At 36.1% G+C, this 6,640-nt stretch overlaps 1 long non-coding RNA gene across 1 annotated transcript; it reads right to left on the bottom strand.

Annotated features, from left to right (window-relative positions):
• Nucleotides 1-3,520: 3,520 nt before the first annotated feature.
• LOC147761095 (uncharacterized) lies at nt 3,521-5,260 on the bottom strand. The gene is made up of 2 exons (XR_015335162.1): nt 4,284-5,260; nt 3,521-3,788 (listed from the first exon to the last, which is right to left on the bottom strand). It is a non-coding gene; the product is annotated as an uncharacterized LOC147761095 (long non-coding RNA).
• Between the last annotated feature and the right edge of the window lie 1,380 nt (nt 5,261-6,640).

The raw sequence follows: 6,640 nt of genomic DNA, 5'->3' as shown, positions 1-6,640 counted from the left end.
TGAGATTAGCAAAATGTTTTTCAGTTCCCTTCAGACTCATCTCCGGGAAGGCCAAAAATTAATTAATTAATTAAAAAATTTTAACCTTTAATATTGCCCTTGAATCAAAATCTGAAGCTGTCTTAATGCATTATGTCTAAGTACCAAAGTTCCAATTAAACTGGAGAAACGGCGTGCTATGCTGGCAAGGTTTAGCGGCCGTAATTGTTATAGTCGGCTTTGCAAACAGTCAAATTGCACGTACATGTATTTCTGCCGCAAATCCATCATTTGTTTGGTTTATCATAAATAAACGCTGAACATATCATAATGAAAAGGCGATTAATTTCTTCGGAAAATAAGTACTATCACAATGAAGCAATAAAGCCGAGGTCACCGCCTTTAAAAACCTTCCTGCCGAGTGCGCTAGATCAAAACAATCAATCCAATGTCCCCATCATTTAATTACCTTGGCATACCAAAAGAAGAGGATCAGAAAATAAACAGATTGGTCAATTAACCATTGGGAGTTGGCAGGCAACGACAAGCTCTGTCAGCAATTAATATTCTCTTTGCCCTGAGTGTCGCAGAATAGAATGTGACAACACGTTTATAATACCCTTATAACATAGGCATACTATTATATATATTTTGCCTTCACATTCAGTATAAAAAACTGAATTCCACTACTCCTTTACGGCAGCATACGGGTACAGTTACATTTTCCGTCGCCTTTATACAATACCTACCTAGAGCTGTTATGTGACCGGGCCAATATGCACGGATATATACGCTTAATTCGGTTTTAGGAGTGTTTTCTCGGTGAAATGCGTTTACTTTCTCTCAGTACAATGCACGTATGTCAAATAATACGTGGCATCTTCTCGCGATATTTGCTTTTAACACCTGTCGCTGACGCCCTATGTCTTCTGGCATATAACACTCGGGTGATAGTGTATTATCTCATAAATAGAATTCGGATATGTTTTTACATATACATGTGTATAAAGTAAGGTTCACAGACTTATCTAGTAAACTTAACACACGTGTATGGGGTGTATTGTACGGTAATGAGGCGGAAGAGTCGCCGCTTGTTCATAGACAAGCAGGGTACCAGGCAGTACCCACCGTTGAGGAAGATAGATCATGACAGCCAGAGCACTGGAGCGGAGTCGGTGATCAATTTTCCCTTCAACGTTCACTTGATTTCTTATTGACCTTTTATTGACCTCAAAACCAGAAGAATCGCTCAAAACAGGCTGCATTTGCATTGGGACTCGAAGCATTTCGAGATACTGAGTGTCAGTGCTTTGTCTATATTCAGGTTTACCTGTCTTGGTTGATTACGAAAATGTGATTTTTTGTTTGTCTATCTGTAAAAAAAGCATTGGTGCATTTAGTTTGTTTGAAACCCAATGATCTATTACGTATACCATTAATGTATTTTTTACATATTTTCAAGAATCATCCCTGAGAAAAATCTAATGCCGCAGGGGAAATCGTTCCAAAGCTCGAAATCGGGATATATTATAATCAAGCACGTGTTAAATGCCTATATATTGGTATGTGTCAGCTCTTCTGCATCATTTCAAATGGCTTCAAATCTAAAAGCAGATTCACTTTATTACTAGGTACTCTATGCGTATCAAAAAGAGACAGTTATGCAATAATTTGATATATCTATTTCAGTGATGAATATCAGAGCGATAAATTCAGCAAATGCTAAGATAAGCGATGAACTCTGTTGGAACTTTAGTAACACATTCCTGATAGCAACATCGAGCAGGATTCGGCAGAAAGATAGCGGGTGTAGGAGATGTGTATTTTAATTGAAATTATAGGCACTGGGTTAAATATTCTGGTTCAATAACTTGTCATTAATTCCAAAGCCGGAACAACCTTGAAACCAATTGAAGGTCAAAGAAACTACACGTACGTAGACATGGTAATAAACTACCATCTACAAAGGTGGCACAAATTATAGGGAAACTTTCAAAAAGCCACCCTGTGACTTATGGCTAGATGGAAGCAAGAGGCAGAGAATAAAATGTCTGTCTGTTCATCTAAAGAAATATCTGTGAATACATGTATCTTGTGAAAAATCAATCTGTCGCCCTGGTATAGGGTAGTAATAAAAGAGGAAAAACATAAGCGATCCGAATGAAAATATCCCCTTCGATTCTATTTCACTGCTAAGAGCTGAATGATATTTTTATACATCTTTTGATTTATATCACCAAGAAATCGCAATCATACACCTCGGATGCGTGAAAATTCCGACCTATAAACAAAGAGTAATTGAAGTTATTCGCTGAGTATATATGTAGCTGACGATGCATTCCAAATCCAGATTGTCTGTGAGGCAGTAGCAATACACGTGTTGAGTATTATGCTTGCATTACAATAATTAATCTTTGTATGAATTTCAAATAAAATTGTCAAGAAAAGATGTACAAAAAGAAATAAAACTTACAGAAACAATTTGTTTTGTTGATCTATTAACCTTATCGATCAGTAACACTCCCATGTGTTTTTTATCATTATAATTTCATTTGAGTGATCAAGTTTGGACCTTAAGACAAATTGGCAATATAAAGTCCTGAATTAACCGGGTGTAAATGTCAATGTGTTTACAATCTTTCACAAAACTGAAGATTTCCTAAAGGCTAAAGTTATCAATTTTGCTTGTTGATATCGTCTATTGTCGACAGATTTTGGAATACATTACCCATATATTGATGGAAATGAGAAAGAACAGATCTTCCATAGAATTTCAATCGCAAAGGTCACTTTGTGTGTATTGAAATGGATAATATGCGGTTTATTGAATTAACTATGGTATATCATACTAAACTCCTGGTTGGTATTTATTTAAGTATTTTCAATAAATAAATAAATAAAAATTATAAAAGAAAAAAGAAAGAGAAAACAAAAATGGAAACTTGTCTGAAAACCATACCATTAACTATTTTCAATGGAAAATATATCGTTTTGTTAATACTTTACATCGGTGAAACCGTATTCGCCTCCATTACTTATCTGTCATTCTTTGCTAGTGGTTACAAAATGTTGAATTTGACCGAAAATTTCAAACTTTCTCTGGGAAGCTGTAATTTTGCGATGTGATAGCTACACCATCACAGTTTATCATTTCATAAAAAGGGAAACAGCAGCTGCCCTTTTTAGGGCACACAGGAGAGTTGAACAGCTATACCCACCAAATCCAAGACGCGTTACCCTGGGTAATATATTTTGCACAAACTAATGAAAGTCTAATGGAATGTTTTCAGTTTTAGTTTAAATCATAAGGGGGTGTTGTCTCAATGCTTCAAAACTGGTTTTGAAGAATTTAATCCACATTTCATAATTAATAAAAATGGTGAATATGTGGGTCACGGTAACGTTATTGACGCGGGTACAAAAACTTTTTATAATCATGTAAATAATAACAATATTTTTGCTATTATCCATACACACTTCATTCATGAGGGGCACACCACTTTCACATGCTTTTAAAATGGAATTGACAAACACAGAGGAATAATGCACATATTTTATTTACTGTAACTCTGTCATATGGGACACACACTGAACAAAGTTGATCTAAAGAATGTTCCAGATTGTAGTTTTTTATCAGAACTATTATTTTTTTATTATTATTTTAACACAATAAAGTTCAGTTAAATACAAAATTTAACAAAATGAAGTTCAGTGTAACACAAAGTTCATAATTATAACATTCTTCCTGACATATGTAGACCAATGGTGATATCTGTTCTGTGCTCACTAAGGCATCCACTCTTGGGATTCTGAAAAAAAATCACACAAAGAATCTGTTAACTCTGATAACGAACAATGGATAACCTAAGATCACAAATAGTTTATTGCTTATTCAAACAAAGTACAGTGCATTATGAGTGGCAAACACGCATTACTGAGACACATTTTCTTCACCCATTTTCGGTGCTTCATTGCGTAACGTAAGTGTTGCTAGTAATCCATTATTGCTGTTTTTACAGACGGTTAAATTTTAAACGCACGGAATACATTGTAGCAGCTTAATTTAAGACAAAACTAAAAAAAAGTAATTCAATTTCGATGATTGAGTTTTCGAGAACAAGAGAACATGAATACGGTATCACCGCGTCACCATGTTCAATATGACCTTTAGTCCCCCATGTGAAACAGACGCAAAACGAAAGTTCAGACGAAGTCACCCTACTTATAGAATGGTAAAAATCAATCGGTACACAAATATGTTGAAACAATTGAAGAAAAATGAAACGAAACTCATTATTTCTCACCTTCATACAAAGAAGATCCCAATAAACAATCCTGTGACGGTTAAATCGAGGGAATTACACCTGTGCCCTGCATCCTATCTCGACAGCGTCATTGCGTGCCATGTTATCAGAATGGGCCACCCGCCAGTTTGAGCTGGTTTTTTTAGTGTGTAAAAGAAGCCATTCGTGTGTAGACGTCATCAGTTAGTGAGTATGGAAGAAGATCGCTATCGATGTATAATTTTCACGCGGCATTTTAAAGTCGTCTGATAAGAATCGATCTCTGAAGTTGCAGCGTTGCGAACGTTATATTGGGACGCGGTGAAGAAAAATCGACCTTGCTGAGCAATAAATGTGAAATTCTTAAGAAAACTGATATTATCATGGATTTCGTGACACAAACTAACCGAAATACTACTTTGGACGATTGAACAGTTTTAATACGGAAAGATAGGATTAGATGAAATTTTCATCGGGGTGGGACACCGCATGTATCGTAAGTTAAGCTAATTTTGTGATCATTTTTCAGTGACTTCAAATAAATTTTTATTTAAATAACCATTTGCACATTCTGTTTATTATATCTTCTTGCAGTAGGTGTATTCCCTGCTTCAATAATTCATTCAAACCCTAAACAAACTGTTCCTAAATAGAGGTAGGGTCGAAATTCCACAAAAAAAGACGCCATTTTGAGGGTAATTTCGATATATTTTCTGCTTTTTCTCTTCTTTTGCTTTTATAACAATATCCTCCTTGCTCATGCAGCTTCTTTGATTTGTTATTGAAACATACACAACGATGTCATGAGAATTTGGTCGGCTATCTAAATTGAAATAACATTCTTGTTATGGTCCCCCCGCAGTGCACCACTAGCAAAGAATGACTGTTATATGTCGTAACGTTAAGTCAGTGATCATAGTGCAGTGGTGTCGGCAGTGCTGATCACTACTTTTTGCCTCTTGTGTATTTATACTTCATTTACTACTTTATAAATGCAATAAATCATGTCCTTATATACATACGTTATACATAGGTTACGGCAATGATGTAGATAAAAAATGATAAGAAAATAGATTGAAAAATAGATCAAAAGACTGAATATATGACTGATAGCCATTAACCCAGTTCCCCGTGACGACAATCTCTCTCATTAGTTGACTTAGAGATTCTTTAATTTGTTAGACATATTAGCTTGCAAAATCAGAAATACGAAATACGCGACTGCGCCGTCATTACATGTAATTGTCCCTGTGAAATGTGTATTAACCTAAATCTAGAGACCATGAAGCTCTTGTGATGTGCAATTTAAGGTGACTAACTGTGAGATGATTTTCGTTAAAGGATTTGCTAATTGGCCATTGGCACAAATGAAGAGAGCCGATAAATCGTAAATGATTCACGCTATTAGATCCCGTTCACACAAATTTTCATTGAAAAGATCTCCCATACTGTCTCAGTTTATTATTCATTTTATTACATTGAATACAGGTGTCTGGGCGGAAGTAGTATTTCTGACTCTAAAGACTCCAAACTCAGTCCATGATATGGGGGTGGGGTGGGGGCGCGGGGGGGGGGGGGGTGGCACTACGGCTAGAGGAGATCTAAGACCCCATTTCCAGAGATTAGATCGATCTACTTTAGATCGACCTAACTCCCTGGGGGTTCACGCTAAATAGCTGTCAGCCGGGCGGACACGAAAGTTAATTACCCCCTTAAAGCTTGTAGTAGGCGGGACGGACATTTAAGCCGGATTATCTGACAGTAATCTAGTGAGACTCCCCGCGGGGATAGATCGATCTAAAAGCTCTGGGAATACAGCCTAATATAACCTGTTAGAGCGTTCGCTTTTGAACACGGCGTATATTCCCCCCTATAGCACCTTTTGAATATCATTAATGTATACTGAGACAACATTATGAAAATAAAATCAGACGCAAAAGGCGAGTAATGTGAGTTAATCTCCAGCTATATATTAATTTCTTTAAACACGACCGTATTTCTTATACCCGTTTAAATGTCTTGCGCTTCAAGCATTGGAAAAACAACGTTTAAATGTCGCGCAGTTTGGACAAGAGAAAACGTAGAAATTCATCTAATCCACTCTGCTTGGCTAGAAAACTAAGTCATAGATATATATAGATTGAATATTTTATAGTGGTGATTATGGTGTCTGGATTACGAAGAGAACACTGTTTTACGAGTTCAGTAATTATGTTGTTTATTAATGGGTTCCTTTAACAACTTCTTCACTAGTACAACACGGCTGAGAAATAATAACAAAAACACACACTCATAACAAGTTTTGACATTCGTACGCGCATAAAAATAAATGGGCTAGCATCGTTTCTTTTCTGAAGTACAGTACAACGAAATATATA

The sequence above is a fragment of the Lingula anatina genome, chromosome 6, assembly GCF_051362555.1.
Source record: "Lingula anatina isolate TDL-2025a chromosome 6, LinAna3.0, whole genome shotgun sequence".
Taxonomy (NCBI): domain Eukaryota; kingdom Metazoa; phylum Brachiopoda; class Lingulata; order Lingulida; family Lingulidae; genus Lingula; species Lingula anatina.
The sequence above is the reverse complement of the archived record's forward strand: the minus strand, read 5'-3'. Positions and strand labels throughout refer to the sequence as shown.